The sequence below is a fragment of the Salmo salar genome, chromosome ssa26 (assembly GCF_905237065.1).
Source record: "Salmo salar chromosome ssa26, Ssal_v3.1, whole genome shotgun sequence".
NCBI classification, from domain to species: domain Eukaryota; kingdom Metazoa; phylum Chordata; class Actinopteri; order Salmoniformes; family Salmonidae; genus Salmo; species Salmo salar.
The window spans coordinates 19948365-19971454 of NC_059467.1; the positions used below are offsets into that span (position 1 = coordinate 19948365).

Consider the following 23090-nt stretch of genomic DNA (forward strand, 5'->3'; position numbering starts at 1 on the left):
GTACGATGGGACGGCCACTGGGTGTAAGGGGTTCCTACTCCAGCTGGAGCTGTACCTAGCGACCATTCGTCCCCCTCCCTCGGGAGAGGAAAGCGTCAGCGTCCTCGTCTCGTGTCTCACGGGTAGAGCCCTGGAATGGGCCAACGCCGTTTGGGACAGTCCGGACTCGACCAGGGACCACTACCCGGAGTTCACCCGCCGCTTCCGTGCTGTATTCGTTCATCCACCGTAGGGTAAAGCGGCGGGTGAGCGATTGTTCCACCTGAGACAGGAGATGAGGAGCACGCAGGACTTTGCGTTGGAGTTCCGGACCCTGGCCGCTGGAGCGGGATGGAATGAGAGGGCCCTGATTGATCACTACCGCTGTAGTCTGAGGGAGGATGTCCGCCGGGAGCTAGCATGTCGGGATACCACCATCACCCTGGACCAGCTCATTGATCTGTCCATCAGACTGGACAACCTGCTGGCTGCCCGCGGGCGTCCGAACCGGGCCCTGTTCATTCCACCTCCCAGCCAGCCTGCTCCAACGCCCATGGAGATAGGGGGGGCTGCAGCCAGGGAGACAGGAGGGGGAGCCGTCTCCTGCACCCACTGTGGTCGCAGAGGGCACACTGCCGACCGGTGCTGGAGAAGCTCGTCCGGGAGTCCAGAGGGCAGGCAGAGCATTCCTTCGACATCTCAGGTGAGTCAGCACCAGCCTCACCCAGAGCCCCCAGGGCCCCCTGTCGGCCATATGCATGCGTTAGTTTCCTTTTCTGAGTTTTCCCCTCACTCCCAGCTTAAGGCGCTAGTCGATTCAGGCGCGGCAGGGAGTTTTATGGACCGTGGGGTCGCCACTAAGTTAGGGATTCCCCTGGTTCAGTTGGACCAACTCTTCCCCGTGCACGCCTTAGACAGTCGACCACTTCGGTCAGGGCTGGTCAGGGAGGTCATTGTGCCACTGGTCATGGTAATGCGGGGGGGTCATGAGGAGTGTATTAGTCTCTTCCTCATTGATTCCCCGGCGTTTCCGGTGGTACTAGGGATCCCCTGGCTGGCCAATCACAATCCTAAGATTTCGTGGAGACAGAGGGCTCTTAAGGGGTGGTCGAAGGAGTGCTCGGGCAGATGTATAGGGGTAACCATCGGTGCGACTACGGTGGAGAGTCCAGACTAAGTCTCTACTGTGCACATTCCCTCAGAGTATGCCGATTTGGCTATCGCCTTCAGTAAAATGAAGGCGACTCAATTACCACCTCATCGACGAGGAGATTGTGCGATAAACCTCCAGGTTGACGCTGCACTTCCCAGGAGTCACGTGTATCCCCTGTCTCAGGAGGAGACAGTGGCTATGGAAACATACGTCACAGAGTCCTTGAGGCAGGGATACATTCGGCCATCCAAATCACCTGTCTCCTCGAGCTTCTTTTTTGTGAAGAAGAAGGAGGGGGGTTTGCGTCCGTGCATTGACTATAGAGGTCTAAATTCCATCACGGTGGGCTTCAGTTACCCGCTACCTCTCATCGCCACAGCAGTGGAGTCCTTTCACGGGGCACGGAGCGCGTACAATTTGGTGCGTATCCGAGAGGGGGACGAGTGCAAAACCGCATTTAGTAACACATCTGGCCATTATGAGTACCTCGTCATGCCGTATGGGTTGAAGAATGCTCCAGCCGGCTTCCAATCCTTTGTGGACGAGATTCTCCGGGACCTGCTCGGTCAGGGTGTGGTGGTGTACATCGATGACATTCTGATCTACTCCGCCACATGCGCCGTGCATGTGTCTCTAGTGCGCAAAGTGCTTGGGCAACTGTTGGAGCATGACCTGTACGTCAAGGCCGAAAAATGTGAGTTCTCCAAACAAGCCGTCTCTTTTCTGGGGTATCGCATTTCCACACCTGGGGTGGTGATGGAATGTGACCACATTTCGGCCATGCGTAATTTGCCGACTCCCACCAGGGGAGGTGCAGCGGTTCTTGGGGTTTGCCAATTACTACCGGAGGTTTATCCGGGCTTTGGGCAGGTGGCGGCTCCCGTTACCTCACTGATGAAGGGGGGGCCGGTGCGGTTGCGGTGGTCGGCGGAGGCAGACAGGGTTTTAGTCGGCTGAAGGCTCTGTTTACCGATGCTCCAGTGCTGGCGCATCCGGATCCATCTTTGCCATTCATAGTGGAGGTGGTCGCGTCCGAGGCTGGGGTGGGAGCCGTGCTGTCACAGCGCTCGGGCGCGCTCCCGAAGCTTCGCCCCTGTGCTTTCTTTTCTAAGAAGCTGAGTCCGGCGGAGCGTAACTATGATGTGGGGGACAGGGAGTTTCTGGCTGTGGTAAGGGCCCTGAAGGTGTGGAGACATTGGCTTGAGGGGGCGCGACACCCTTTTCTCATCTGGACTGATCACCGTAATCTGGAGTACATCCGGGCGGCGAGGAGACTGAACCCTCGTCAAGCCAGGTGGGCTATGTTCTTTACGAGATTCCAGTTCACGATCTCGTACATACCAGGTTCCCGGAACACTAATGCCGACGCACTGTCTCGTCTCCACGACACCGAGGAACGGTCCACCGATCCCACTCCCATACTTCCAGCCTCCTGCCTGGTGGCACCGGTGGTCTGGGAGGTGGATGCGGACATCGAGCGGGCACTGCAGTCAGAACCTACTCCCACCTCAATGTCCCCTGGGTCAGAAGTACGTCCCGCTCGGTGTCCGCGATCGGTTGATCCGGTGGGCGCACACGCTACCCTCCTCGGGTCATCCAAGGATTGAGTGGACGGTGCGGGGTCTTAGTGGGAAGTACTGGTGGCCCACATTGGTGAAGGACGTGAGGCTCTATGTCTCCTCCTGTTCGGTGTGCGCCCAGTGTAAGGCTCCTAGACACCTGCCTAGAGGGAAATTACAACCCCTCCCCATTCCACAGCGACCATGGTCCCACCTGTTGGTGGATTTCCTCATCGACCTCCCACCGTTTCAGGGGAACACCCCGATCCTGGTCGTTGTGGATCGGTTCTCTAAGTCCTGCCATCTGCTCCCTTTACCCGGTCTTCCTACGGCCTTAAAGACCGCGGAGGCCCTGTTTACCCACGTCTTCCGGCACTACGGGGTGCCTGAGGACATCATCTCTGATCGAGGCCCCCAGTTCATGTCCCGGGTGTGGAGGGCGTTTATGGAGCGACTGGGGGTCAGTTTGACCTCAGGTTTTCACCCCGAGAATAATGGGCAGGTAGAGAGAATTAACCAGGATGTGGGCAGGTTTCTGCGGTCCTGTTTCCAGGACCGGCCAGGGGAGTGGGCGAGGTTCGTGCCATGGGCCGAGATGGCGCAGAACTCTCTCCGCCACTCCTCTACTAACCTGTCGCCTTTTCAGTGTGTGTTGGGTTACCAGCCGGTCCTGGTGCCCTGGCATCATAGCCAGACTGAGGCCCCTGCGGTGGAGGACTGGGTCCAGCGCTCTAAGGAGACCTGGAACGCCATTCAAGAATCCTTTGAACGGGCCAGGGGACGACAAAAGGAGAGCGCTGACCGCCGCCGCAGTGAGGCCCCCGTGTTCACCCTGGGGGAGAGAGTCTGGCTCTCAACCCTCCGCCTGCCCTTCCGCCTGCCCTGCCGGAAGTTGGGTCCGCGGTTTGTGGGGCCATTTAAAGTCCTGAGGAGAATAAACGAGGTGTGTTACAAGTTTCAGCTTCCTTCTTATTATCGTATTAACCCCTCGTTTCATGTGTCTCTCCTCAGGCCGGTGGTAGCTGGTCCACTGCAGGACGCTGAGGTACAGGAGGCGCCTCCGCCACCCCTGCACATCGGGGGGGCCCTGGCGTACACAGTCCGGTCCATCTTGGACTCCAGGCGCCGGGTAGGGGGCTTGCAGTACCTCGTGGACTGGGAGGGGTACGGTCCGGAGGAGAGGTGCTGGGTACCGGTGGAGGACATCTTGGACCCCTCACTGATGCGGGAGTTCCACAGCCTCCATCCGGATCGCCCTGCGCCTCGCCCTCCGGGTCATCCTCGAGGCCGGCGTCGGCGCGCTGCGGGAGCCGCGCGTCAGGTGGGGTGGGGGGTACTGTCACAACGTCAACTGAAGGTGGCGCCTCTCATCGTTCGGGCGGCGCTCGGCGCTCGGCGTCGCCGGCCTACTAGCTGCCACCGATCCTCTTTTCATTTTCTTTTGTTGAGGTCTGGTTTATGTGTGCACCTGTATTGTGTTAGATCGTTAGTGGGGGGGGGGGGGGTATTTAGTCTCTCTGTTTAGGTTTGGGGATTGTGCGGGATTGTTGTTGTCTGGTTTGGTTAGGTTGGAGTTTAGGCATTCCCTCTGCATTTTTGTGTGTTAAGGCATACAAGTTTTTCTGGGCTGTGCCCCTACTCTGTTTTCGGGCTTTTACTGTTATTGTATTTTCACCCTGGCTTACATGTTGTTGGCAGTTTTGGACTGTTGCCTATTAAAACGTGTGTTCACGGACCTTGGTCTCTTGCGCCTGACTTCACCCCTCCTGCTGCTTTGAGTTCCTGACAGGTCGCCCCAAAAAGTTACATATTGTACAGTGAGGGAAAAAAGTATTTGATCCCCTGCTGATTTTGTATGTTTGCCCACTGACAAAGAAATGATCAGTCTATAATTTTAATGGTAGGTTTATTTGAACAGTGAGAGACAGAATAACAACAAAAAAATCCAGAAAAACGCATGTCAAAAATGTTATAAATTGATTTGCATTTTAATGAGGGAAATAAGTATTTGACCCCCTCTGCAAAACATGACTTAGTACTTGGTGGAAAAACCCTTGTTGGCAATCACAGAGGTCAGATGTTTCTTGTAGTTGGCCACTAGGTTTGCACACATCTCAGGAGCAATTTTGTCCCACTCCTCTTTGCAGATCTTCTCCAAGTCATTAAGGTTTCGAGGCTGACGTTTGGCAACTCGAACCGTCAGCTCCCTCCACAGATTTTCTATGGGATTAAGGTCTGGAGACTGGCTAGGCCACTCCGGGACCTTAATGTGCTTCTTCTTGAGCCACTCCTTTGTTGCCTTGGCCGTGTGTTTTGGGTCATTGTCATGCTGGAATACCCATCCACGACCCATTTTCAATGCCCTGGCTGAGGGAAGGAGGTTCTCACCCAAGATTTGACGGTACATGGCCCCGTCCATCGTCCCTTTGATGCGGTGAAGCATGTTTCCACCTCCATGTTTGACGGTGGGGATGGTGTTCTTGGGGTCATAGGCAGCATTCCTCCTCCTCCAAACACGGCGAGTTGAGTTGATGCCAAAGAGCTCCATTTTGGTCTCATCTGACCACAACACTTTCACCCAGTTGTCCTCTGAATCATTCAGATGTTCATTGGCAAACTTCAGACGGGCATGTATATGTGCTTTCTTGAGCAGGGGGACCTTGCGGGCGCTGCAGGATTTCAGTTCTTCACGGCGTAGTGTGTTACCAATTGTTTTCTTGGTGAATATGGTCCCAGCTGCCTTGAGATCATTGACAAGATCCTCCCGTGTAGTTCTGGGCTGATTCCTCACCGTTCTCATGATCATTGCAACTCCACGAGGTGAGATCTTGCATGGAGCCCCAGGCCGAGGGAGATTGACAGTTCTTTTGTGTTTCTTCCATTTGCGAATAATCTCACCAACTGTTGTCACCTTCTCACCAAGCTGCTTGGCGATGGTCTTGTAGCCCATTCCAGCCTTGTGTAGGTCTACAATCTTGTCCCTGACATCCTTGGAGAGCTCTTTGGTCTTGGCCATGGTGGAGAGTTTGGAATCTGATTGATTGATTGCTTCTGTGGACAGGAGTCTTTTATACAGGTAAGAAGCTGAGATTAGGAGCACTCCCTTTAAGAGTGTGCTCCTAATGTCAGCTCGTTACCTGTATAAAAGACACCCGGGAGCCAGAAATCTTTCTGATTGACAGGGGGTCAAATACTTATTTCCCTCATTAAAATGCAAATCAATTTATAACATTTTGACATGCGTTTTTCTGGATTTCTTTGTTGTCATTCTGTCTCTCACTGTTCAAATAAACATACCATTAAAATTATAGACTCATCATTTCTTTGTCAGTGGGCAAATGTACAAAATCAGCAGGGGATCAAATACTTTTTTCCCTCACTGTAGCTTCAGAATCTTGTTCCTCCTCTCTCTCAGCCTCTGTTTTACACTAGCTCACTTTCTCTCATTTCCTTCCCTTCCTCCCTCCCTCTTTCAGTGCCTCTAGTAGTGACCTTGCAGCCCAGATGTGAGGGCAGAAGGACCAGCTACTAACATAGGATAGACAGCAGCATGGTGAGAAGCACCTCTCCTTCAGTATGTTGAGTAACAACCCCTTAGAAGTGAGGAAAGAGGAGGAGACCAGCAGCCCTGCACTCCAACCAGCCCTCAGCCATGAGCTCTGAGCTTCATACGCCCAGGGGAATGTAACAGACAGAGGATGTTTGGCGAGGAGAAGAACCTGAGCAGGTCGAGCCCATTCCATTCCTCTGGTCTATTATACAGACTTGTTTGGCTGCGGAGGAAATGCGCTCCAGCCTGACCCTGCGGAACTCATCCAATCAGCTCGCTATCTCCTGAAAGGGCCTCCATAATAGTGACATTTTTTCACCTCGTCAATAAAGAGTTGAAAGCCACCCTCCACCCGTTACTTGACCGTTTAACTTCTTCCTGAAAAGGCCCATTCTTTCTGCCTGCCTCTGTGTCTGACTGAAATCAATAAAAGTGGAGCAAGGAATGAGGCCGATCAAGAGGGTGCAATACTGGTGTTCTCGGCTGCCTTCACTAAGAGGCCTGACAGGCAGCAAAAGACGGCTGCAGGGCCGGCGGGCCTGGCCTGGCCCACTCATCCAGCACTGGGTCGGGTGCAGGCTGCTGTATACATACGGGCCAGCGCTCTCACACAGGCGAGGGCACAGGCCTCTACACACGGGCCAGCTCCTTCACAAAGGTCACAGCACAACAAACAACAATGAGCCTACACATTCACAGGCATGCAGACGAAGTTGTACACAATTCATATGTATATGTAGTATTCACATACACACCCACACACACAAACACATGAAGACAGACAGACTTAAAACAAGCAGACACATATGACACGATGATAGATGTATAAAACGTAAAGCCAAACTATCTTCTTATGCATCCTGACTAGCCAAAGACAATACCTCATGCACAGCAACACAGAGACTGAGATATACATTAGTGGGTGGGAACACCCAGCTTTGTCTCTAATGATCATTGCCTGCCATGATCCATTTAGCAGCTGCATTCACACATCATCACATGTCTCCAGTGATTGACATAATGGCGGCAGAGTGAGAACAAAATGTCTCCCAATAAAGGAGGGTGGGGGGCTGAGCAAGATAGGTTGCATCTACGCTCCTGCTGAAATTAGCTCAGTGCTTTGTTTGGTTACGCTGCCTGAGCTGAAATTGATTTCTGTGTAACGCACTCTCTTACAGAGAGGAAGAGAAAGAGAGAGAGAGAGAGAGAGAGAGAGAGAGAGTAAGAGAGAGAGAGGGAAAAAGGAGGGAAAAAGCAAAGAAGGGGGATGTCAAAATGAAATTACAAGGAGAAAGACAGACATAGGGAGGATAGAAACGAGGAAGCAAATAAATCGATGGAGGATAGAACGTTACAGCAGTAAGATAGCATAGCATGCACTGTAGTGTGAGAGCTTAAAAGCCATCTGGCAATGGGCTGTAGAGGATCAGACTCACACCGCTCAGAGCTGACATCACGCTCTACCACAGGGAACATGACCAGGGATTACAGTTCATTACTTCTAAAAACATGTTCTGGTAATGAATGGGATGTGGCTCGCCTTGCATGTGTTACAATAATTACTATGTTCCTCTCCAGTGGGTGAGACTCATCAGCCGTGTGTGTGTGAAAGAGAGAGAGTGTGTGTGTGTGAGTGTTTATGAGTCTGTGCTTGTGTACATTTGTGTATAATGTGTGTGCGCTCTGTGCATGTGTGTATATGAGCATGCATATGTGTTTGCGTGTGTGCATATGTGTGTGAGCTGTTTGTTTATCCCAGTCCTGATGATAGGAGCAGAGCAGAGCTTAGGGCCAGTACTGTGGAGGAGACCCCAGGCTGTGTGGTAATCCTCTGTTACTCCTCCCCTCCCTACCGCCACCAGTCAGGGGACAAGAAGCTGCCTCCTGACGCAGTTAATTAAAAACACAGCATTAATTAGACAGACATCTCTCACCACCACCTCCACTCCTCTCCACCCCGTTCTCCACAACAAGCCCGGCTGGAGCAGCTTCAGACGATGTGATTCAGGGTCTGGAGCTGGAGCCAGAGAGGGAGGGGACAGGCCGAGCCACACACCCCAGAGGGAGGAGGTTGACTCTGGGTCACAGAGGCTGAGTTGGCTGGCCATGATGGATGACAGCTGGAGTCTGGCTGTGCTCTGGAGATAGTTACACCACACTCTGCTCATCTCTAACCTCTATGTAGAGCCGACTCATAGATACCTTGAACCAGTGAGACGGAGGTGGATACCGGTCATAGTAGGCCATTGTGTATTTACAAGTTTCAGTGTAAAGAACATATGATTCTCAAAACATGCCTCAATAAGGCCTCTAGTAAAAATCTGAGTCAGCTACATGTATCTGGGTCTGTGAGTGACATGGTCCCTCTGTAACATTCCCAAGCACCTGTACTGTCCCACTGTAGATACAGCAGCCTGCTGGAGTTGCTGCTGCTGGTAGTACTGCTCCCCTGTATTCCTCAGACAGTAGCAGTGACGAGATGTGTGTGTTCCCCCACGACAGGCTGTAGTGTGTGTGTGAGTCAGGAGGGAGATGCAGAGGGAAGCCCAGGCTGTTCCAAGACTGATCTCTGGTGCCTTATGGCTGTACGCTCGCCTGCCTGCCTGCCCGCCTGCAGGTCCCCTCCTGTTTGCTCATACTGAGTTGGCAGAAGAGAGAAGAGAAGCGGGAGCAGGGGCGGTGGTTCCCCGTGCCAGGGATACCCAGGGGGAGTGCTGAGGGGACACGTCAGCCAGGCCAATGACAGTGTAGCGCCATGTAGGCCAGAAGGCCGGCACAGGGGCGGGTACAGCGGCGTGAGAGCCTCTCTCTGCCGAGCAAGGGAGGGCGGGGGAGAAAATGATACAACAGAGGATCGTTAAGAGACTGGCATTGACTGCGGCGTGCTAATTTATGCAAATTAAGGTCTGAGCCCATGGGAGAGGAAGAGGTGGGGAGGCGGGTGTTGCTGTTTGGCTGGTAGCCAGCATCTAGCAGTGAAAAGGTTAAACAGCCGAGCTGCGCTACATTGGAGGTTAGGAAAGTTCTGCTGTGTGAGCCGGAGAACGCCATGACGCGCTGGGAACAATGACAAAGGCAAACGGAGCCCCGTCGACGCCAGCCTTCTCCCTGGCAATGCGGGCAGACAGACGACCAATCAGGGGGCACGCTGGCTCTCCACTGCCCGAATGGCATGGCCCCCCGGCCGCCCCTCCTCCCCTCCTCGCTGCTCCGCAGCTGCCCAGGATGATTTTGTAAACATTTTGCCAGCGGATCAATAGCCGTATTGATCAACCATTGTGAGAGTGATCCGTCTAAAACCCAGAGCAGCCTAGAGCTCAGAGATGGGAGGAGCGAGAGAGAGAGGCTGCGGAGAGGATGAAGAAAGGGAAAGAGAGAAAGAGAGGGAGAGAGAGAGAGGCTGCAGCCACAGAGAGTGGAAGAAGAGGTAGAGGGGAGAGAAGGGGATCTCAGAGAAAGAGGGAGACGGAGAGCTGAAGGTAGGGAGGCACATTTCGGACGACGCAAGGCGAGCAAGAGAGGCCATTGGGATTGTGGAGAAATGCGTTGTAATCATTTTCTCGTTAAGGGAGGGAAGGAGGGAGGGGCGACTAACGAGCCTGGCTCTAAGTATGTGTGGTAAGTGACAGATGGTGAGACAGTGAGAGAGATTCCCACACATGGGGTAACTGGTGCCTGCACTGGTTCGGCCTGGTGTGTGTGAAACCTACTGTGTGTGTCTGTGTGAGTGTAAGTGTATGCGCATGTGTGTGTGTGTGTGTGTGTGTGTGTGTGTGTGTGTGTGTGTGTGTGTGTGTGTGTGTGTGTGTGTGTGTGTGTGTGTGTGTGTGTGTGTGTGTGTGTGTGTGTGTGAGAGGTTGCAGGGGTATGGGGAGTGCAGGTGAGTTGTGTCGGCCTCGCTCTGAGAAAGCAATACGGCTTTATGTATCACTGATTGCTTTTTAATTTTAATTTCTTCTCTCTAGGAAAATAAAACGCCTGGATGGGAAGCGCCAGTAAATAGATTTGCAAATGTCTACACAGTTTACCCAACGACGACTTGGGTCAGAGGAGGCCCAGAACATACAACAGTCATCAGTTACAACCAGGAGGCTTTTTATTGGAGCAGAAGGGAATTCCTTGATGAAGATGGTAAAAGGCCAAACTAAAGGCCCATATCCATGGAATTGCATCTTAGAGATACAGACATCAGGATAGAGGAGGACTATGCTAAATGTAGGATGCCTCACTCAGCATGTTCAGATACTGTATGGAATTGAAAGTCCTCACTAGGGTGGAGACGGTTTCCTTCTGGAATAATGAGCTATTTACCTCCTACATTAGATGGATAGTGATGAGGCTTGGATTCTGCTTTTTTTGTAATCATTTTTGTATTTTGGGGATATACCTATTTTTTGTGGTCAGGCATGAATCCAAAAGACATGCATGTGACAAGTCTGATGCATTTTCACCATTTTATGGAGGTGCTGGTCTGGACTGGCAGCACAATGGATGTACAGCACAACGCTCCAAGGCTAAGCACAGAGGAGGGCCAGTCACGTGACCCACAGGGATCAGTCCTCAGACTCAAGGGAAATCAAGTTTTTATTGATCGATTTTTTGTTGTTGTCTCATGCATAGGAGTGGATGTTTGCGAACTGATTCATTATAATATTGCGGACAGACTTTGGATACTGTATGATGCTACCCTGAGACCTGGCCTACTCTGTGCAGGATAAATACTTGTCTTAGGCAGTATTGAATCCCTGATCTCAGACCAGTGGATATGACATGCACTCTGAATGTTGCCTTCCTGTGTTCCAGAAGGAGAATGGAAAAAAGACTGAATGTTGTGTGGTGCAGGAGCCAGGGGCGGTTCTGGGGGGGGGGTGCCCCTGTGACAACAATTTTGGACCCCCTTGTGGCCCCCCTAAATGTGGAGTATGAAATAATTTTTACATAACACATTTTTGCTATCGTTCTTTTTTTACATCCGTTATTAGACAGTGGCAACGCGGAACACTAATGATTATGAACATGGTCTTTTGCCTGCTAATGCCTGCAATGCAGTGAAGAAAACGATATGACAACAATGTCTAATGTAACTGGCCCCTCTAACAGTACAACTGGCCCCAGCTTGCCCCCCCCCAGTTAAAATGGTCTAGAACCGCCACTGGCAGGAGCCAGAAAAACCTGAATAGAGTTCTGGTTACGTTTTTGTAATGTGAAACAGTGAAAACTATAACAAAGAGAAAAAATACTGGAACTGTACACAATACACAACCTCAACAATAAGAAAACCAACGTCTCCTTCCAATTTGTCCTTGCGCTGTGAGCCTATTTGTTTCAAAACATCTCAAGGACATTTTGTGAATAATATGTCTATCAGTGAAACATGCAAATGGAGAAATAAAGACTTCAACAAGCTTTACACCCCTCAGAGTAAACAGGAGAACTGTCCCCATTCCTTAAAGACCATGTCGTGTTTCTTCAATGCACGCTAAAAGTAGTAGGTGTGGAACAATGGTAAAACATTAATTGCCACAAATCTTATTCATTTGTTGACCGTACCATATTAATTTGGTTTATTTGTCTGTGCGTTGCATCAAGGACAGAGTTGAGCTGTTTAGATGAAGAAACCAGGGTGAGGCTTAATGTTGAGAGGACACTTTCTATTCCCTGCTAGGTTTATTCTAAGGGGCAACAATGGCTGTTCACTAAGTGGAAATAATGAAGAACATACTCAATAATAAATAACAAGACCACAATCAGATAAGGCTGAATCATGCTGATTTTAATGTGGATATTACTGCCTTCACAGTCTCTGTTACATTTTAATGTGAGTACATTTATTTTTATTTGATTGATGTAATGTTTAATTTCACATAAAGAGCGTTTTCTTTCTGTTTTAATCAACTCTTTTATTCAAAGGCCTGGACAATCCAGAATGTTTCAAATCTACAGTACTGTCTTAAATCTTTGTAGATGTTGTTGTTGTTGTAATTTAGTTTGATGTCTACCCACACAGCGTTTACATCAGATGTTAATCTGCAGGGGAGACATCAAATCTAAATTAGTATTCAATTAACAGGTCAGTCAACCCTACCTAATCAACCAATTAGACTGTTTTGTTGGAACAAAAGGCAACAAAACACAGTGGCCCCCTGGGAGAGGAGGAGAAACACAGTGCAGAAGAGTGACAGTGTAAAAGAGGAGATTCTGCCAGAGGAACTGAATAAAGAGTGAGGGGAGGGATGAAAGAGAGAAAGAGAAAAGAGGAGAAAGAGGGAGAGAGAGGGAGGAGGGAACATGTCTAGAATAACAGGGGAACAGGTCTGGGACATGTCTGCCTCTGTTGTTTGTATGTAAGGCATGGAAATTAGTGTTAAAGTGAAACATAAAAGTATGTGTGTGTGTGTGTGTGTGTGTGTGATTTGGGGTGGTGAGAGGGTCGATATCAGAGCCTCTGGCAGGGTGTGTGAAGGAGAGATCCAACTGGATCATGTCAGTGATACCCTGGAGCGAGGGTCTCTCCTCTCCCCATTTCACACACTCTCTCTGGGATCTCCCTCACTGGGAGTGGTGGTGGGCTGCCCTCTCCTAGAAGCACCAAAGGCCCAATCAAACCTTCCTAACCACTGCTGTGTTGTCCCAGACTCTACACAGCACTTCTGTTGTCCTCTTTACACTGACACTATATCTCATCTGCTTTAGAAATGATAACGCTCTCTCCTTAGAGAGTTTCCACGGTCAGAGACTTGGACCTAACCTCAGTACATGACCATACATGAACGTTGTGCTGAAAAGGAGAGTTTGAAGAAGCAAGAGGCTTCCTGTGTTTGAGTGTGTAGATAGAGCAATACAATACTCACTTTATATACAAACTAGAAAAAAGTCAATAAAAACATCTGATTCAAGTCATGGATAAGAAATAACCTTCAAGTGGTAGAATGATGTTCCCCCTGAACTGTATATTGTCAGTCATTTATGGCGTCTACTGTGTAAATAGTAAATAGCTGTTTGTAGCCCCATTCAGTCAGTGAGTGTGATGTGTATTGGGAGTGCTGTGTTGAAGTGGAAGAGGCAGTCCACGTACCGTCAGGCCGCAGGAGATCAAAATGTTCAAGCGTACACAGTGGAACTGAACCTGAGACACACACACACACACACACACACACACACAGACACACAGGGAAACAGAAAGAGAGAGAGAGCAGAATGTCAGTACTCAGTACCCTCACTCCAGGAGTCCTCCACAGTCAGAGCCAGTGCAACCCGCCAGCGGGGGGCAGGATGTCAGCTGACGGCAGAGAGTGAAGTATGCTCCAGGATACAGTCAGCAGGAGCAGCCTGGGAGAGAACACTCTGGCTCTTTGTTCCCTTTTACCTACACTAGCTATCTTCCGTAGCCTCCATTTCCTCCTCAGCCGCATCCTGAGATCTGACAGGGAGATCCAGCATTGGCCAGAGGGGAGCAGGGGCCCAGACAGGAGAGGAGGAGAGCGAGGAGAGAGAGATAGGAGAGAGGAGAGGAACACCATTATTGTACCAGTAAACGCCAGAGCAACCCCATCTAATTGTGCCATTACTAATTCATGTTTATTAATGCAGTGATGTATGATGGCGCCTGGTGACAGATTGTGGCTGTCTGGCCCTGTTGTGGAGTGTGTGTAGTGTGAGGGAGGGAGGGACATGGAGAGCGGGTGGTGGGGGGTGGAGTGATATGTAGATGTGGCGTGTGTGGTGACAGTGCCAGGTTGTATGTGACACTGTGGTGACGACGTGGTAGGCAGGGGGTTGAGTAATGATGGTGCTGATGTCTTCCGCTGGCACTGTGCCAGGCCCCTGGTTCCCCAAAGCCACGGCCCCAGAGCCCCTCAGCACCCCCGGGCACACACACACACACACACACACACACACACACACACACACACACACACACACACACACACACACACACACACACACACACACACACACTGCCACGCAATTAGCAGCGCTGCCGATTTGTTTTGTCGTGATAATCTCTTCCGGGCTCTGACAAGCCCCACGCCGACCCCATCCCTCTGTCACTCACCCAGTACCAGTGACTCAGCAAGAGAGAGTGAGGGAATGTGAGGAGGAGAGGAGGAGAGGAGGTGAAAAGCTGGAAAGGATTACAGGAGCACTAGCAGGACCCAGCTCTGTGGATCAGCACTTTTTAAGAGATCTTTGGGGGCCTGTTGGCTGAACGGTGTTCGCCTACCGGGAGGAAAGGCCAAACACAGCCCAGTTACACTTTTATAGAATGCTTTGTGGAAAAACCCCCCTGACACACACCTTGGCGTGGCAGCTCGGTTTGTCATGCGGCCCATGGGGCTCCGCAGCCCCGTTACATCACCAGAGCAACGACCTCAAAGGGCAGCCTCCTCAACAAGAACAGGCCACACCTACCAGCTGCACTGCTCTATGGGAAATGAAGTTTAGTCGGTCACTGTGATGTACTTTGGCAACAAAAAGCTGTAAGACAGCCACCTTTGAGAAATCTAACCACAGAGAAGGCAGTGAGACTACTAAAGAGGGATAGCAAAAAGCTGGTAAAAAATGTACTAGAAAACATGTTAATGTTTTATCAAATGTTGTTCTTCTCTCTGAGCAGAGTCCCTGCCTCAGCTCTAATCCTTAATAATATAATATAACACCTCATATGAATGTGAGTAATGTCACTTTCTTTTTTTTTATACTTCTATTAAAATGGGCTTGTGACTTGAGGAGAATAAACACAAGGTGTGTTGCAGATTATTTACCCAGAAAGAACACCACAGGAAATAGAACCACTTGATATTCCGTTTTTGGAAGGGAGCAGATTTAAAACAAGATTTTGTGATGTGATGGAGGAGCGCAAAGCCTCTATCTGTGAGCAAATTAAGGTCAAAGGCCAGTTCAAACCCAGGTGCATATCTTATACATATTCATAAATGAGGCCCATCAATCTCTGTAGGCTGCAGGGCCTGCGAGGAAATGTGCAGGCCCCAATAATAAAAACGGCATACGCCTTTGATAACAATGAAAATGTGCTGACATCAGAGAGGCTTTATGGGCTGTATGATGTCTGATAGACCCTCTCTGATCATCTACAAATACCTAGGTGTCTGGTTAGACTGTAAACTCTCCTTCCAGAGTCACATCAAACAATCCAAAGTTAAATCTAGAATTGTCTTCCTATTTCGCAACAAAGCATCCTTCACTCATGCTGCCAAACATACCCTCGTAAAACTGACCATCCTACCGATCCTCGACTTCGACGATGTCATTTACAAAATAGCCTCCAATACCCTACTCAACAAATTAGATGCAGTTTATCACAGTGCCATCCGTTTTGTCACAAAAGCCCCATATACTACCCACCACTGCGACCTGTATGCTCTCGTTGGCTGGCCCTCGCTTCATACTCGCCGCCAAACCCACTGGCTCCAGGTCATCTACAAGTCTCTGCTAGGTAAAGTCCCCCCTTATCTCAGCTCGCTGGTCACCATAGCAGCACCCACCCGTAGCACACGCTCCAGCAGGTATATTTCACTGGTCACCCCCAAAGCCAATTCCTCCTTTGGCCGCCTCTCCTTCCAGTTCTCTGCTGCCAATGACTGGAACGAACTACAAAAATCTCTGAAACTGGAAACACTTATCTCCCTCACCAGCTTTAAGCACCAGTTGTCAGAGCAGCTCACAGATCACTGCACCTGTGCATAGCCCATCTATAAATAGCCCAAACAATTACCTCAAACAATGACCTCATCCCCAACTGTATTTATTTATTTTGCTCCCTTGCACCCCATTATTTCTACTTTGCACATTCACCTACTGCAAATCTACCATTCCAGTGTTTTACTTGCTATATTGTATTTACTTCACCACCGTGGTCTTTTTATTGCCTTTACCTCCCTTATCTCACCTCATTTGCTCACATTGTATATAGACTTGTTTTTGTACTGTATTATTGACTGTATGTTTGTTTTACTCCATGTGTAACTCTGTGTTGTATGTGTCGAACTTCTTTGCTTTATCTTGGCCAGGTCGCAGTTGTAAATGAGAACTTGTTCTCAACTAGCCTACCTGGTTAAACAAAGGTAAAATAAATAAAATAAAAATGACTGAAACACAGTGAACAGTAGCAACGTTATTCAACAACGTGCTAAAATGGTTACACAGTCCACAGGGGACGTTATAGAGATGAAATATCAGCTTCCATTTTACTATCTTTACTATCTAGAGGAGCAGGGTAGAGTCAAAATGATTGACTCTACCGGAGTCATCTTAACCATCAACAGAGTGATACGCTCCCTAGAGTTAGTGTTGATAACTGGAGTTGATTGGGACCGAGTACTTTTAACTCCATAAGTGCAAACAGAGACAGGGAGTTCAAATGATGGAGTATCCACAGATGTGCAGGGGGTGTCATTGTCATATTTCCCAGCATGCGGTCTGTTGTCGGTTGATTTTTAGACTTATTTATTTTAATATCTGTGCTTTCACATGTACATTGATTGTTTTTGATCTGATGCGACACAATGATACAGTCTGTAACATACATTTTCCTAAAATAGTCTAATCTGTTATCGGTTTGATTTCTTGCGTTACTGAGAAGACTGTTCCAGTTTACATGATGTAGGTAGTCTCTAATAACAGTTCTCTCCTCCCTGCTCTAACATGCATTTTGAATGTAAGTTGTGGGTGATGTAAAATTATTGGACATCCTCCCTCTTAAATGGATACCAATTAAGTTTGGATGTCATATTGCAAGACACCATAATATGACACAGTAAGACATATGCAAATGCAACTTTACACCTGAAATGGGCACATATAAACCATAAGCGTTGAATTAACTCTTGCGATTATATTGTGAGAGTAAACATTACTGTAAATAATTAAGTCTAGAATACTGAACAACACTTCAGAGAGTTATTATTTTCAATGAATACTGTACGGAGTGAAATGCAATGATGCAGAGTTAAATATCAACACTAAATTGAGCGATTACAACTCTGAAAAAAACCTCTGTTGCCAGAGTGTGTTTTACTCTTTTTAGACTGGGACCAAATGCTATCTGAGGCAGAGTTACATTTACTTCAATTAGAGTTACATTAAGTTTTTCATTTTTACTCTTCAGGAGTGTGTGTGTGTGTGTGTGTGTGTGTGTGTGTGTGTGTGTGTGTGTGTGTGTGTGTGTGTGTGTGTGTGTGTGTGTGTGTGTGTGTGTGTGTGTACATGTTAAAGCTGTGTGTGTACATGTGCATGTGTCTGTGCGTGTTTTTTGGAGCATATTGGTTGATGTCTCTCTTTTTGGCTAGTTGATGGGGCTGGGTAATGGGTATCACTGTATCTGTATATGCCTGGAACAGTCAAGTGCATATGTCTGCCAGTATAGTGCATGTTCCTCAGTGAAAAAAATGTTTTCCTTATTTTCATTAAATGATGTGACCACCAGAAATGAGCAGCTTGAATGTTCCCAATGTTAAGCACATATCTTGAAAGAAGACAAAAATAGTCATTATAATTCCTTGCTTTCAGTGGTCTCCACAGGCAACATAGGCTATGCTGTCTTTCCTGTAAATATGGGGAGGGATAAGGAGGAGAAGAAGAGATGAAGAAGAAGAGAGGAAGAAGGAGAGAGGGAGACTGAGAAGGAGAGAGGGTGAAGGAGAGAGGGAGAAGAAGAGAGGGAGAAGGAGAGAAGGAGAGAGGGAGACTGAGAAGGAGAGAGGGTGAAGGAGAGAGGGAGAAGAAGAGAGGGAGAAGGAGAGAAGGAGAGAGGGAGACTGAGAAGGAGAGAGGGTGAAGGAGAGAGGGAGAAGAAGAGAGGGAGAAGGAGAGAAGGAGAGAGGGAGACTGAGAAGGAGAGAGGGTGAAGGAGAGAGGGAGAAGAAGAGAGGGAGAAGGAGAGAAGGAGAAAATCCTCCTGGTAACAAAGCCATTATATGTGAATGAGGCTGATGAGGACTGGGCTGACATGATGCCATGCCGCTCTGTGTGATAGCGCTCTGCATGAGAGCATCCAGAACATTCCACACCCCTCAGCGCACACACACACACACACACACACACACACACACACACACACACACACACACACACACACACACACACACACACACACACACACACACACACAGACACACAGACACACACAAGCATTAACCTAAAAATGAAACACTTAATGCCCAGCAGAAATATCACTATCAGTACTCATTTACATTATTCAAAAGAATATGAGCTGATAACCAATCATTTCATATTCCCCTCCCCTATTTATTGTGACAAAAGTCCATCTCCAGTGAAAATGGAACCTCAGTAATATGGGGGGTACTTCACATACGTATATAGCTTCTTTCAAACACTATGTCCTGCTCTCAGTGCATCCATGCAAGTCGGAGGTGTTACTGCTCATGGTAATGCAGTGGCTCTAATGGCCTTGGAAATATTTAGCTTTTTCTGAAACGCCATAAAACAGCAGGATATCGGCAGCTTCCATCCAACATATGTCAACAGCAGGATGTAGTTCCTAAATATATTAATACATGAATATTTCCATTTTTTTCCCACCCAAAATATGAGGCCAAAATGATCCATTATGATGCATAAGGGTACAGAGAGAGACAGAGAGGTGAGGTGCATGGGCCTTAAATGTTATATTTACATGATTGGTTAATTCTTTCCACTTCCTGTCCATTGTGCCAGTGCAAACGCCATTGTCTGTGCTTTGGCTCTGTTCAGGGCTCTGTTCGGTCCTCAGAAAGGCTGTCCCCTGGGAGCTGTGCATCTTTTATTAATCAAGGCCACTGCGCCACAGCCCCGCCACAGCCACAGCCCTGCTTATCTAATTTAGCAGCCCTACTGCCTCAGATGGAGAAGGGCTGGCCTGGGTGTGGGGAGAGGGGACTGGGGAGCGGGGTGCCTCTTTCAGCCCCTCTGTGCTGCAGTGGAGACAGAGGGGGGTCTTGGGGGGTGGAGGAGAAAAGGGGGAGAAAAAGGAGGAGGGGGGCGATCTATCAGACACCTCGTCACCAAGCTTTCGGACTGAATCACAATACAGCAAATTACCTTCTGCTGACAAGAAAAAATGAACGCGGCGCCCGTATGAAAAAAAATAGGATTGTCAGGGAGAGGTGACACATTGATTGCTTAGTATGCGCATCCTGGAGGCTGGGGTTCAGGCCCTCCTCCCTATTTATATGTAGAAGAGGCGCAGCAGTGAGGGAGGATGAGAAATTTAAATGCCATGTTACATTGGGGGGCCCCCTCTCAAGCCAAGCTCCCCAGCACAGCTCAGAACAGCCTCAGTCTGGTCCAGAGGAGGTGTTCTGGAGAACAGCTACACTCATACTACCCCACTACCATTACCACACATACAGAACTTTACAGGATCACAATGGAAAAGACAAAAGGCGCTTTATAGCATCACCAGCTACCCGAATGAGCTCTCACACACGTACACTAGGTTCCAACACAGATACATAAGACTCTCTAGTGAGGGCCTGTGTATCGTCACAAGACATGACACGACCTGGTCTCGAAGTTATTTTTTATTCCCTCTCTGGTTCCCTGTGTCTGTCCCCCCTCTGTCCCCTCTGCCCCCTCCTCTCTCATCTGTGTCATGGCTCAGATGAATCAGTGTCACCGGTGTTGAGAGCACTTACTGTCAACCCCAACGCCCCAGGCCACGCCACTGATGGACACAAACTATAAAATATCCCCCCCCGGGGAGGCATTGCTCAACCACTGCCCCACAGCCCCGAGCTGGAGTGCTACTCTGGGTTTGTGCGTGTGTGTGTGTCAGAGAGTTTGTGTGTATGTGTGTTTTGACCATGTAAGTATGGTTTTGTGTGTGCAGTCCTGTGTACAATAGTGTGAATAGGGGAGAGGAATGGCTGGGGGTGTATATCAAGCTATAAAAATATCAGTTTGTCACGTCAGAGGATAATGCTCATCCTGGTTTTAAGGCTCATGTTTTACAGCCCCCTTTAGAGAGAGATTAGAAGAAATAAGAGGAGACTGGTCCCACTCTCCTTCAGGATCCAGGCTCAGCCAGCCAGCCAGACAGTCCTGCTACTAGCCCTGCTCTGCTCTGGACCTCAGTGGATGGATGCTGGACATCCTGGCTGAAACACTATGCTTGTCTCCTGGCCTCTACAGTGCAGCAGAAGGTTGGCTGGCTGTGCTACAGATGACAACTATCAATCATGGCGTCTGAGGACGCGGGTCATATCTGCTGATATGTAGTGTGGAAACCCCCCTGTGTGCTGGCCTGCTGGCTATGGGCTGGATGGAGAAGGGTGGGGGAGGGCTGTGAGGGGGCTGCAGGGCTGATGATGGAGGGGGTGGGGGTGAGAGAGGGGTCTTTCCAGCCCCTGACTTCAAATCCCCAGCCTGCACGGGTCACTGGGCTGCTAAGCCTCCTTACAGATCTGCAAGGTTAAAAACCATGTCTCTCTCTGTCATTGAAGGAGAGTGGATATGAGTGGCGTGTGTGTGTGTGTTTGTGTGTTTGTATGATCCTGCACATTTCATATATAGAGGAAATATCAAATACACATAAGTAGATACACACACACACAATTCAGTCCCACATTTCCTGCTATACATCCTGAGTGGAAATCCCATATAGATACAGTCATCCTCTTGGCTAGCTAACTCAGCTCGCCGAAACCCCAAATATTGACTATTCATTTGCGCTGTCTGCTTTAGCGGTCTGTCGCTGCTTGACTTATCTAATCAAGGAGCATTAGCAGAGCTCCTCCGAGATCCAAGGATGAGGGAATTAAGAGAGGGAAGGAAGGGAGGAGAGGTAGCGCAGTGTAGCGCCACAATGAGCGTCAGGCAGGCCGGAGGGAGGACGGGAGGACCATAGGGCCTAACAGCGTCATTCTAACTGTACCTGTTACGGGTGGAGTGAGAGTCCTTGGGCATCTCAAGGAAGAGGAGCACAGGGTTGGAAATGGACAGAGTCAAATGCAGGTCACTGATTACAATTTCTCCTCCTTTTCTCCTTTTCTTTTGTCTTTGTGACGAGGTCAGGTGGAACTCAGACAAACACACAGCTCAACGTGGCTTAGCGGAACAGACATGTGATCAGAACAGTTCTTCTGACAAAATAAAGACAAAAACAAACAAATAAAACCAACAAATACAGTAGTGTTTAAATATATACTATTTATAAATTGTTAGCTCTATTAGCACTGTAGCTTCAGAGAAATACCCATTAGTCCTGAAAGTGTTAGTAAGTCTATGGTCCTCAATACAGTATAAACATCTTAACTGTCATCCTATTGTCCTGGATTGAGTATCCTGTATGTGTTTGAGACAGGTACAACAGCTTCTTATAATTGAATGGTAACTTCAAATCCCGGGGCTCAATAACCTGAGTCGTACTGTAGAACTAGATTCCATTTCTGATAGCGCTCTGAGCCAGCCAAGGTAAGATGGCGGCGGTTGCCTAAGCAACGGCTTGTGCCTCAGAAGGAAATAGCCACTCTGATTCTCAGATTTGGTTTGGTTTGTACAGTGCCATTTGATGAATGCTTGTTGCGTCAGACCAAAGCCTTTCCCTGTGGTTTTGGGAGGTGGAGGGGTGGTGTGCGTAGTTCCTGTCCCTCTCGGAGGGTGCAGGGGACTGAGTGATGAAGGGGTGGAGGCCCTCGCTGTGACCCCTCCACCAGTAACCCGACCCCTGCTGCTGTCACCCAGCTCCCCGGGCCTGTGCCCGCCGGGCCTGCCTAGGCGCCATAAAACTCATCTATAATTTCTGATGAGTGTAATGCCATCTCCACTTCATGATTATATGATATTCCTCACCTCAGCCACAGCCGATGAGGCCAGGGGGCCGCTGTCTTAATGAGGTGCCTCAGAGTTCAGGACGGGGGATGGAGAGATGAGGAGAAGGAGGAGGGCGGGATGGAGAGGTAGGGGAGCCCGTATGCACAGGCGAAAACCAAGCGAGCCAAATTGCAAAACACCACATCAGGAGAATAATTTATCATTTGCTGCATTGTAAGACATTATTGTCTGAGCTCCCTGTGATAATGTGGCTGCAAAATGTGTAAACATAATGTACCTCAATAGCAGTGGGTGAGGAAGAGACCACAGGCCAGACAGAACAAGCCATTCCAACCACAGAGCCAAGCCCACATAACAGAGAGACCAGCCATTAAAGCCATGCTTAGGGATATAGCCGACCACTCCTTAATACACGCATGATCAGTGACCACTACAACATTATGGTCCTGACGAGGACCACCTCCGTTAGTCAGATTCCCTGAGTGACATTACATCTCTAGTGCATAGCTGTGCTGACGATCGTTCCTCTGGATGATATGAATAAGCAAATAACATTTTTCCAGTCATTTAATCTCTGAGCAGGGCAATTAGTTAGAATGTAGTTTGTGGAGGTTTTTTCTGTCCTTATTATTGTTACTGAAATATCAGGCTCTTATTTAGCTTTGGGATGAATAATAAATATGCTGTAATTACTGTCCTCAATGAGCTAACAGGCTGGATGTTTTAATGGTGGAGGAGGGAGACTGTTTCTTTCTTTATACCACCTTTCTCTCTCTCTCCTTTCTCTTTGTCACTCTCTCTCTTTAATTGGATCTTGTAATTAGTTTCTCTGATGGATCTGGGAGGTCTGAGGCGTCCTCTGCAGCGTACATTAGCGTCCATGGTGGAGAGGGCAGCTCTTTAAAAGCTCTCCCTGTTTCTGTCCCTGCTCAGTCCAGTCCAGCCCTGACAGACACAGACCATCACACTATGAGCTTAACATACTGTAGAGGAGAGGAGAGAAGAGGAGAGGAGAGGAGAGGAGAGGAGAGGAGAGGAGAGGAGAGGAGAGGAGAGG

General features: G+C 48.9%; 1 protein-coding gene across 2 annotated transcripts in view; it reads right to left on the bottom strand.

Moving 5' to 3' along the window:
- LOC106587324 (zinc finger homeobox protein 3) overlaps window positions 1-23090 on the bottom strand; it is a 411964-nt gene that overhangs the window by 214084 nt on the left and 174790 nt on the right. For both annotated transcript variants that reach the window (XM_045709036.1, XM_045709037.1), the window contains one exon: window positions 13317-13367. The gene's annotated coding sequence lies outside the window, so the exon portion shown is untranslated. The remainder of the gene's footprint in view (window positions 1-13316; window positions 13368-23090) is intronic.